Source organism: Lissotriton vulgaris, chromosome 4_1 (genome assembly GCF_964263255.1).
Source record: "Lissotriton vulgaris chromosome 4_1, aLisVul1.2, whole genome shotgun sequence".
Classification (NCBI taxonomy): Eukaryota; Metazoa; Chordata; class Amphibia; order Caudata; family Salamandridae; genus Lissotriton; species Lissotriton vulgaris.
Genome location: NC_141691.1, coordinates 1692757181 through 1692769426, shown reverse-complemented (window position 1 = coordinate 1692769426; position 12246 = coordinate 1692757181). Strand labels below are relative to the sequence as shown.

At 44.1% G+C, this 12246-nt stretch overlaps 1 protein-coding gene across 1 annotated transcript in view; it reads right to left on the bottom strand.

Annotated features, from left to right (window-relative positions):
* Positions 1-12246, bottom strand: part of LOC147724410 (Y+L amino acid transporter 2-like) — a 507321-nt gene that overhangs the window by 400952 nt on the left and 94123 nt on the right. The gene's annotated exons all lie outside the window — the stretch shown is intronic.

Sequence of the window (12246 nt, the reverse complement as noted above, 5' to 3'; positions counted from 1 at the left end):
CTCTACCATTCCTATGTGACTCTTAGAGTATATCTATTTGTTTCTATTCCTTGAGTGACTTTACTACTTGTACATTTGCAATTTTTCTTTCTGTTTGTATCTCTTCCTTGTGTGACTTTACATCTTGTACATTTGCAATTTTTTCTGCTTGTATCTTTTATGTAACGCATGTAATCCTAAATCCTTATGTTTCACAACTGATTCTTATGTAAAGCGCTCTGACACCTTCTGGTAAAGTTCGCGCTATATAAAATCGCATTAAATTAAAAACAACCCAAAAAAAAAAAACTAACACTGTTTATGTGCTGCGTGGGCCCCAGGGGGGCCGAGGTGAAAATGGCTCAAAAGCCTGAGCAACACCTGGCCCCCAGGGAGGCCGATTTTTGCAAACAATCACCCCCTCCCCAGCCACCCTCAGCCTGATTGCTTTGCTGGGCTGGGGGTGAAGGAGAGGCCACAGCGGATAATCACTGCACAGTGAAGCTGCATTCATTTCTCTGTGTCTGTCCCCGTGCCCTCTGTGGGACGTTATTTTTTCTCCCCTTTCCTAGTCCACAGAGATCACGGAGACAGAGACAGAGAAATTAATGCAGCTTCACTGTGCGGCTGGGAAAGGGGAGAAAAGAAAACGGCCCACAGAGGGCACAGAGATACCGGCCCTTCGGCCGATGCCCGAATGCCCGCATTGCCAATCCGCCCCTGCCTCATGTATGTCACCTAAACAATTAGTCATTCTATGCGAAATCAACCGCCTCACCTTTCCGTCGGTGCCCCGGGCCGAACCCAAGTTCGTGGGAGGCCCGAGGTGCCGTTCATAATCCATTTTAACAACATCAACGACGCAAGCACGTCACCACATCAACAACGCAAGCACGTCGCATGATGTCGTTGTGTACACCGCGTGGTGTCGTTGAACTACAGAATGACGTCACCAATGGCAGATTTGTAGTCTGTCTGTATTTACGATTTTTCTCTGCCTTATGCTAAATCCAAAAACATCAATTGCAGTGTGTTTTCGGAGAATCATATCAAACTTAGACTGGCCCATTACATCGACTGGTGTATGGACATATTCCTTCAACAACACTTGCAAAAAATAGTGCATTATTATTTTTTTTTTTTTTTGTTATTCACTTTGAATCAATAAAGTCTTTTTGAAAAACAAAGAAAGTGTGGTGTTGTATAAACAAAAGGGGTCTCCGTGGCCAAATCGACAGTGCCCCGTTGCTACATAAATAAATAATTTACAGAGTGTAAACATGCAGCTGCTAAAAGCAACAAAGCAGTACTCCAAAGGTGTAAGAGTATATAGCTATAGGTATCTAAGCCCAAACAAAACACCTGCCGGTAATGGGGGGAGTCGAACTTGAGGATGCCAAACATCGATTTCCGTGTCATTGATGACATCATTGTGGATCTAGGATTAGAATACAACATAACCAGATCTCAATGTCAGATGAAAGACATATCTACTTATGTCTTATCGGACAGACCCTGGCATGAAACCACCATCTCTGCTAATATATATGGAAGTCACTTCTTTTACCATGGCCATCAGTTAGTTGAGGAGCCTTACATGGTATTATATATTGTGCAGTTTATTCTTTCCATAACCAGTGTGAGCCCACCTGGATGCTGGAGTACAAAATTATATATGGAAGTCGCTTCTTATTTCATGGCCATCAGTTAAATGAGGAACCTTACACTGTATTATTTATTATGCTGTTTAATCTTTCCATAACCAGTGTGAGCCCACCTGGATGCTAGAATACAAAATTACAGATCAGGGTGCTTAGTGATCAAAACATAGCAAAACCTAAAGCTATCACAATAAGGTCCAAGGTATCGTATCATTAAGCCCCTTGGTATCGATTCGTAGTCTGAACACCCATTTCTGTTCTTTATTAAAAAGGAATTTTGCTTTATCACTCACATGAGGTGGTATGAAAGGTTTTTCTAACACTGTCCATGAGAAAGTGTTATAGCATAATTGAATTCAGTGAAATGCCTAGTGAGTTTAGTGTTCGTTTTTTTACAACGGAAGGTGCTTTATGCTCAAGCATCCGAAGTCTCACCTTCCGAGTTGTCATACCAACATAAGGGTACCCACAGGGGCATTTAATCAGGTAGACCAAATTCTCACTATTGCAGTTTGTAAAGCTGCTTTGTGTCAATGGTCTCGATGTGCCAATGTCTATTGTTTTGGACTGTTGTGTTTGTAGGCAAACAGCGCATGCTCCACAAGGGAAGTGGTCTAGAACAGGTGGAAGATTCCACAGTGTCCCCACTGTTCTTGGTTCTTCTGTCTTGGGTGTGTGTGTACCAGACTGTCCCATAGAGTATGACCTCATTTGAAAGCAAAAAGAGGCATCAGTATCTTATCCTTACTGGTGTTAAAAGAACGCCAATTTTTTCGAATACATTTTTGAATCCCATTGGTGAGTGTGCTAAATGTATTTACAAAAGTCAGTCTTCCCAAAGGAGGTTTTGCAATTTTGGGCTCCAATAGCGCTTACAAGCCTGTTTGATACATTTTTTTTGGGTACTGCTTCTCCTGCAGTTGAGTTGTCAGATTCCCAGCGTGTTGTTTGAACTTTTCCATGGTCAATCAATCAATCAATCAAGGCATTTATAGAGCGCACTACTCACCCGGAGGGTACCAAGGCGCTTGGGGTGGGGGGGGGTCGGGTACGCTACTGCTCGAACAGCCAGGTCTTGAGCTTCTTCCTGAAGGAGAGGTGGTCTTGGGTCAGGCGAAGGTCGGTCGGGAGGGTGTTCCAGGTCTTGGCGGCCAGGTAGGAGAAGGACCTTCCTCCTGTTCTCGCTCTTCGGATGCGGGGGAAGGCGGTGAGGGCGTGGTTGGTCGATCGGAGGTGGCGTTTGGGAGCGTAGAAGTTGAGGCGGTTGTTGAGGTAGCTCGGGCCTTGGTCGTGTAGGGCTTTGTGTGCGTGGGTGAGGAGATGGAAGGTGATTCTCTTGTTGACGGGGAGCCAGTGCAGGTCTCTCAGATGTCCGGAGATGTGGCTGTGTCGGGGGATGTCGAGGATGAGTCTGGCTGAGGCGCTCTGGATCCGCTGGAGTCTCTTCTGGAGCTTGGCGGTGGTTCCGGCGTAGAGGGCGTTGCCGTAGTCCAGTCGGCTGGTGACGAGGGCCTGGGTGACCGTCTTCCTGGTCTCGGTGGGGATCCACCGGAAGATCTTTCGTAGCATGCGCAGGATGTTGAAACAGGACGCGGAGACGGCATTGACTTGTCTGGTCATGGAGAGGGAGGAGTCCAGGATGAAGCCCAGGTTGCGTGCGTGGTCTGTCGGTTTGGGTGCGGAGCCCAGGGCGGGGGGCCACCAGGAGTCGTCCCAGGCGGAGGGCGAGGAACCCAGGATGAGGACTTCCGTCTTGTCTGAGTTCAGTTTCAGGCGGCTGGTCGTCATCCACTCGGCTACGTCTTTCATCCCTTCGTGGAGGTTGGTTCTGGCGGCGGCGGGGTCGTTGGTCAGGGAGAGGATCAGCTGGGTGTCGTCGGCGTAGGAGATGATGTTGAGGTTGTGTTGGTGTGCGATGGCCGCAAGGGGGCTCATGTAGACGGTGGTGGAACAGTTACGTCTTAGGCGTAAAAACTGGCCAAAAGGCAAGTTATCCCGCAAGGCCTTAGGATGTTGGCTGGAATAGCGAAGAAGGAAATTGCATGCCATCTGTTTCCAGAAAAGCTCGCTTTCAAGATCTGTTGGTGTCACATAGATTGATAAGTCGAGAAAAGATATTCTGTTTCTGTTTACTTCTAGGGTGAACCTTAAAAATTCATTTTGAGTGTTGAGCCAAGTTTGAAATTCTGTAAAAGACTCGCCATCTCCACGCCAAACTACAAGAATATCATCGATATATCGCTTCTATAGTCTGATTGATTTATGGAAGGGATTATCGTTGGTCAATACGTATTGTTGCTCAAAACTGTGAACGTACAGGTTCGCCAAACATAGCGCAAAAACACTCCCCATACTAGTTCCAGAGACCTGGAGATAGATGGTTTCCGCGAATTTGAAGAAATTCTCCTTCTTGGCCAACTGTGCTAGTGTCGAGATACAATTAACTGGAGTGAGCGAGTTCAGAGTTGTTTCATTTAGGATGTCAGAGATAGTATCCAACGTCGCATCCTACGGTATGGATGTGTAGAGGGATTTGACATCGAAAGAGACTCTTTCCGAGTCGAATTCTACTGTAGGTAGCAAACGTAATACATCTTTTGTATCTTACAGATACGTAGGCATTTTCTTCACAATTGGTCGTAAAAAAGAAATCTACGAAAGTTGACAGAGGTTCTAGTAAGGAGTATAGTGCGGGCATACGAGATATGAAAAGAGGACATTCTGGAATTTTTTTTTAAATACAGTTGCTGGCAATGCGTAGCAATGCTCAATCAAGTTTTAGCAGCAGATTTTGAAAGACGTTAAGCGTTTGGTTGGTCTCTACTGAACATTACTCTATTAGAAAACATTGTATGTCCACTGCGAGTCCATTCTTAATACAGAGATGGTTGGAGATTTAAATTTTGCGTATGCAGGCAACTTGCCTCAATGTTTTCATTACTACATTATGAGCACAGAATAAATCGATATTAGATACTCTATATTTACAGGTTATCGACAGAATTCAGCATAGTACAGTCAGGTTTTGGCCTGATGTGTTCTTCCCCAATGAAATTGATTGTAAGGGTGTACTGTCTTTCAGACAACAGTCTACCCAAGAATGGCTGTTTGTAAGTGCCCCCCTGTTTTTAAGTTTATCAACAATATTTGTTTACAGGGCGGGGTCTCATTTGCCTGAGTCGTTACAGGGTGAGGTGAGGCCAAGACCTCGTACAGGACAGGTGAGTGGACTTGTTCTTGTTATATGTATGATGCCAATGAGTTGGGCAGAAAAAAAAGCAAGTAAGAGGAGCATGTTTTGACTGGCAAAATTCCTTACAACAATGTTTTTTGTTTGTGTTGTCACTAATTTTTTTCAGGTGTGAAAATCACTCTGCCTGTACTGAGGTAATATGATTATGTACAACTGTATGTTTTTCACGGATGCAGTAGCTTTTTAAGCATAGGTTCTGAAGAAAGCCTGGGCAAATAGCCTGTTTGGCTGAAACTAGTCGACCATTTTGTGATCAGCTGCATATTTGTTACAAGCCGCATCTGCACCTTTTTGTCAGGTTTGGGAGGAATATTATAATAAAAAGTTTTTTCCTTTCATATCCTTTTATATTTCAATCACTTGCACTGCACTTATATATATCTCTTTCCATCACTATGGATAGCTATTGCCTAAATTGTAGAGAGTGTTGACCAAAATAGTCATAACTTCTTTGTGGTTCTGGGGAGGTCACAGTGACTATTACGAAACTAGAACCACATGATCTCTCTCTATGTTTAAGAGGTCAAGTGGCAGTGAGTAATGATATCCAAATGATGACACTGGCCACTCTTGGCAGTTGATGGAAATCTTACTGTTTCATAAAGAGTCTCTGCCTCAGTTGTTAGTCTCACTTAATGAGCTTCCTTTGGTTTAGGATGCTACACAGTGGTAGTGGGGTATTTAACCAGTTGCTGTACTCTGTCTTTTCTTTTTCTTTTTCTTTCTCTTGACCGCCAGATTGTTGTTGTATTCAATATTTATATGCCCCGCTGTCTCTTTAAGTGTAGTTGTGGTTGTTCAATATTGTGTCCTTTGTGGTTGTATCTTTCAGTCATAGGTATAAAAATGTTCTTGTCTTGCCAATTGAAATCCTGCATTTACTCGTACTTCTTTATGCACTGTCTGATTGGGACACCCACATTCCTCATGAACAAGAAACCTTGTGGTGAAGGTGAGTTCTGAGAAATTTAGAAGGCTGCGTTTTCTGTCCTGGTGTACATTGCCCTTAGGGATGCATAATGAAGCTCACTTATGCCTGAATTTAAGAAACTAGTGTCATCACTCCTGTCCAAACCAGGAAGAGACCCTTTGTATTCGACTAACTCCGCCAATCCAGTTGTCAATGCTAACACTAGGGAATTTGTCATAATCTCTCTGGCTGTGGAGATTGCTTTTGATGAAGTCAAGGTAGTCTGTCTCTTTATGTCCACAGAAAGAGTGGGGCTCGGTTTCACCATGCTGTTAGAAAACAGTATGATACAAACATACGGGGACTATGTTGAATTTGCAAAAGTTCAACAAAATTGAACCCAGTTTACTGTCAAAATTAACTGTAGGATTTCGCTTTGGCACCTTGGTATTCAGAAATATCGAGTTTAAAATATTGTGACTTGGAAATATCCTCAGCAAGAATATCAATATCAAGAATATTGATTTGAAGGTAAGTAATATTGATTTTTAAAATATCGAAGTTATTAATATTGTTTGCAAAAAGACAGTTCTTGTTATATATATTTTTTAAATGTATTTGATGTTAATTTTTTGTATAATTATTGTTTATGATATTTTATATATGTGTAAATTTTTTAGTAGTTAATAAATTAGATTTTTAGTTCTGTAGCAGGTTATGGGGTCATAAAGGAAGGGAAACAGCCTTCACTCCAAAGTTTTTGCTTCGGAGTACAATCACCACACATTTTATTCTTCGATTACACTTTTTCCTCACTAGGTTTACACCGCAAGACTTTACCACGCATTGGGTTCCACTGTAAAAACAGAACATTGATGTATCTGAATACAAAGGGGCATATTCACAAGGACTTACCTCCGATTTATCTCCACCAAAAGTGGAGATAGAACTAACACCCCATTCACAAGCTGGTGCAAACAGCAGACATCATCAGTATTCTCGTGATAACTGCCCCAAAACCTAACACCACGGCGGACACCACCAACTAACCCTAATGAGATGCAGAGTAGGCATTCCCGTGCAAAAACACATGAAAAAACAACAACACCACTTTCACAACAAACTTTCACAACAAACTGACAGATCCGCAAAGCAAACCAAAAACAGGCAATAAGCTGCGGTAGCCGCAGGTATTTAACACCTGCCTCAAGCAGGTGTAAAGACGGATGACTACCTGGAGTAGGCCCCGGAGCCCCGCACACAGCCATACCCGAAGAACAAACGATGCCATAGAGCTACTCATCATATACCCACAGCCACCACCCCCAGGACCGCCACCACCCCAGGACCCAGACCCACCCCCCACCCCCAGACCACCACAGAGGCAGCGCAGAGTTAGACAGCGGACCTAGAGAAAATGCACCACTCTGACAGACCTAACATCCAAGGAAGTCATTGCCCACTACAGGCTCAAAAGGACAACCATTCTCCGCATCATGACCCACATCGCCCACAGGCTGACGGTCCCAACACAGCTGAGAACCAAAATCCCTCTGCAGACAAAGCTGGTGGCTGTGCTGCTCCTGTTGGCCTCTGGTACCTTTCAACCAACAACTGCCAGAGTTGGAGGGGTCTCACAGCCAGCCCTATCAAAGTTCATCACACCTGTCCTGGATGCCATCTTCAGCTTCATACCCCAGTACCTTCACTTCCCCAACGCTGTGCAGGAATAGCTGGAGACAAAGCAAGGCTTCTACGCCATAGCCGGATTCCCTGCCGTGTTGGGGGCAATCAACTGCACACATGTCCCACTTGTGCCCCCTGCGGATACTGCACACCACTACCGCAACAGAAAGCACACGCATTTCCTCAATGTGCAGGCAATAGTGGACCACCGGGGACTCTTCACCAATGTTGTCGCCAACTACCCAGGCAGTGTGCATGATTCCTTCATCTTCTGTCAGTCCATCATCAACCAGCGTTTCCTGGATGGCACATATGGAACGGGACTACTCATTGGTAAGTGCCAAATCAACACACCGCACACCTCAAAGCCACCATCAAACAACGCACAACTGGGAATGCACACATGACTAAACCACATTTAACATGTCAAACTACACAACCACTTACCAGACACGACCACACCACTCCATGGTCATCCTGGGCTACCCCTGCACCCAATACAGATATTTCAAGGTACCACAGCCACACAACAGCTGAACTTGTGGAGATGCGGAATGCAGCCATAACACATTTGAGGCACTGCTCTGCCCTCATGACCCTACCCCAGTCTCCTGCAGGTCAGCGTCCAGTGGCGGTGGTTCTGTGCCAGCCGCTGTGCATCCGGGGCCACTAGCCCTGTGCGACTCGAGTCATCTCCCCTTGTAGTTCTGACATTGCATTTCTGAGTGCCTGATGACTGTTGGTGTAGTTGTCAGCACCGGCTACTCCCTGAGGGCTGGCTTACACTCACCCCACACACAGCCAGCACAAGCGTCACTGGATTGGTGGACCTACCATCACATCCTGCCGAACCAAGTATTGACTCTTTTCTCCCTGCCATGTCACAGGTGATCAAGGATATGCACTCTGCCCTTGGATGATGACACCCCTCTGAGACCCGGCCACACCCGCCCAGAGGCAGTACAATGCAGCCCACATACGCACCAGGGGCATTGTTGAATGCACATTTGGCGTGTTGAAGTCACGATTCAGGTGCCTGGATGGCACAGGTGGGAGGCTCCTGTACAGCCCGGACATCGTGTGCAAGATGATCGTTGCATGTTGTGTGTTGCACAACATCTGTGTTTGCACCAGGGCCCCATGGATCCCAGTTCCAGAGGTACCAGATGATGATGGGGCAGGTGCCCCACATCCAACTGCAGATGCGGCAGGAATGGCCTGTAGGAATACCATCATTGACCCTTACTTCGCTTGAGCATGTCACATTGTGACCGTCCATGACAATCATGCGACAGTAGAAGATATCCAACTGCATTGCATGTGTGAATAAAACATATTTGGAGGTTACAGGTTGTACTACTACATTGTCATGTTACATTTCCCTGCGGTTTCAGATGTGATTTGCCAGGGTGTGCCCATTTGCGGAACCAGTTGTGCTCTGATTTGTCTGCCCTTAGTCTCTTTCATGCAGTGTGCCTGTCGGTTCTGTTCTTCCACGGTGCTTGGATGTTGTGGTGTACATGTTGTCCTCGGCAGTTGGCCAGAGTGGATCCGTGGTACTCCACTGTTAATGAATTTTGTTCTGGGGCATTTTCCGTATGCTGTTCTTGTGCTTTTTCCCGCATTGCGCGTGAATATTGCTGCCCTTGCGCTGGTTGTCACTGTTTTCTTATCGCGCTTTAGCCCATCGCAGGTTTTTTAGCGTTGGGGTTTGTATTTTTATCTCAGTCGAGGTGGTTGTATTGCGAGCATTGGCCGTGGTTTCAGCAAGCTATTGCATGCTGCCGCCGTGTTGTGAATTCCACATTGTCACAGGGTTGTTTTCCCCCAATGGGATGCGATGTTGAAAGTTGCGTTACGCTACTCTTGCAGTAGTTATCACATGTTCTTGTGAATATACCCCTTAGTTTAAGAGGTATTTTTACAAAAGAAGCTGAGTGTTAATTTGATACCATTTAAATTGTTCTTCCTATTACATAAAAAATAAAAAATGAATGTTTAGGGGCTATGGGTGGGTATGCATGTTATTATTCAGCTTTATATTAAAAACATGTGTATTTGTTTTATACCAAATAAAAAGTTCTGCATGGTGCCTATTAAATAAAAAATACTCAGAAGGGATGCAGAAGGTATAGGGGCAGTGGATGGGTAAGTGTGTATATTTTCTTGTATTTTTATACATAAATAAATACCTGAGTTTTAATTTAATAATTTATCATTTACAGATCAAGCTACTCCGGTTTAAGAGGTAGTTGATTTAGGATCAATGAGTGGATAAATATGTTATTATTCAGGTATTATAACAACAGAAGCTGAGTATTAATTTGATACCAAGTACATACTTCTGCCTATAAAATAAAAAAATACCAGGACAGGGTGCAGAAGGTATAGAGGCAGTGGGTGTGTAAGTGTGTTAATACTCCGGTATTTTTAAATACCTTAGTACTAATTTAATATTTTATACTTTACATATTAAGCTACTCAAGTTTAAGAGGTAGTTAATTTTGGGTATAAGGGTGGGAAAATATGGTATTATTCATGTATGATAACAATAGAAGCTTAGTATTAATTTGATACCAATTACATACTTCTGACTTCTGCCTATAAAATAAAAAATACCGGGACGGGGTGCAGAAGGTATAGGGGCAGTTGGTGGGTAAGTGTGTTAATACTCTGGTAGTTTTAAACAAATAAATACCTGAGTATTAATTTAATAATTTATTATTAGAATATGTTAAGCAGTATACTTTCAGAACAGAGTGCAGTAGGTTTAGGGGCTATGGGTGGGTAAGCACGTTAATATTCAAATTTACATACCAAATAAATAGTTTTGTATAGTGACCATTAAATAAAAAATACCGGGTAGAGGTAGTTGATTTGGGGTCTATGGGTGGGCAACTATGTTATTATTCATGTATTATAACAATAGAAGCTGAGTATTAATTTGAAACCATACTTCTGCCTATAAAATAAAAAATACTGGGACAGGGTGCAGAAGGTACAGGGGCAGTGGGTGGGTAAGTGTGTTTATACTCAGTTATTAAAAAAAAACCTGCGTATTAAATTAATAATTTATTATTAGAAGATTTTAAGCAATATACTCTCAGGAAAGGGTGCAGTAGGTTTAAGGGTATGGGTGGCTAAGCATGTTAATTAGGGCTGGGCGTAGTTCGCGAAGTAGCGCTATGCGAAGCTACGCAAAGTGCACTTCGCACTACATGACCTACGCGTAGCACTACGCGTGTTCGCATTGTGCAAGATGCAGTTTTCGATGATTGCACAGTGCGGACAAGCATCCGGTACTGTGCAATCATTGAAAACGGCGTCTTGCACAGTGCGAGCTGGAGTTTTCTGCTGCTCGAGTAGATTTTTACTCGATCGGCAACTTTCTCAACGCGGACTGGTGGTTTCTCATCGCCAGCGGTCGCGAGCATACGCAACCACATGCAATGCGAAACCTGACCTCCCCGTGTTGGGAATTTCACCGGGAGGTTTATTTTCCACGCTCGGGATCGGCAACTCGATGTTGCTGATCGTGAACGCGGATACAGTCTCGCCGGGATGTCAATTTGTTTGCTCGCGGTCCTCAACGTCAAGTTGGGGCACTATTATATGCTACACTACGTGTGTTTGCACTGTGCTACGTGCAATTTGCGTAGTGTGAAGTAGCGGAAACTTCGCAAATTTCGCGAGCATAGCGTAGTGCTTTGCCCAGGGTTAATGTTAATATCCAGGTTTTTTATACAAAACCTGTGCATTAGTTTCATACCAAATAAATAGTTCTGCATGATGTCTTTTAAATAAAAAATACTGGAACAGGGTGCAGTAGGTATAGGGGCAGTGGGTGGGTAAATGTAATACTCTGTTATGTTTAAAAAAAAATACTTGAGTATTTACTTAATGACGAAATTAAATTAACAGATTAAAAGTCGTTTTCAGGATGGGGAGCAGGAAGTTTAGAGGCTATTGTGGGCAAGCGTGTTTAAATATTCGAGTTTAAAAAAAAACACGAGTATTAGTTTGAAACTAAAAAAATTTCATTACAAGAACGGAGGCTACATTATGCATAATCTTTTAATGCAGTCTCCAAGCAGCGGCCTACATCATAATACCAAAGGTTCCAGAATAGAACATAACAAGAACATAAATGCCATGAGCTGACAACAATCTGCCTCTTTTAAATGCGGCTCTCAGCAGATAAGTAACCCCTTTATTATCATTCCTTACTCTTATGAGCCTTGCCTAATCCTTTTTAGGTCGAAGCCTGCATTGCAGGGCATGGCCCTGCTGCAGGCAAAGACCTATTGTGAACAGGGGGATTTCAGTACTGCGTGAAACCACGCCCCCTTTTTCCATTGGCAGGCCTCGCGAAATGGAGGCTTGCCATTGGAACTTCTGTGTGTTTTGTTGATTTGTCCACTTTCGATCCCGCCTCCCGAGGACTGGATGACCTGCTTTACGGCACCCTGACAAAATTTCCTTGTATATTGTCATGGCAACCGTCAAGCAGGCCACCGTGTCCGGAGGAGCCCCGCTAGGATTGGCCCAGTGCCGCCTACGTCACCGGAGGCAAGGGGTGTCGCCAGGCAAATGGGAAGCTTGTTTGCGTTACGCCCACCAAAGGTTTGTCTCCCTTGTCTCTAGGCATTGATTGGTTGGTCATTCATGACGTCCTCTGGAGGACTCTACCGCTGATTTTGCATTTTAGCTGAATAAAACGATTGGTTAAGTACAAGCACGTGATCCCATAACCCCAC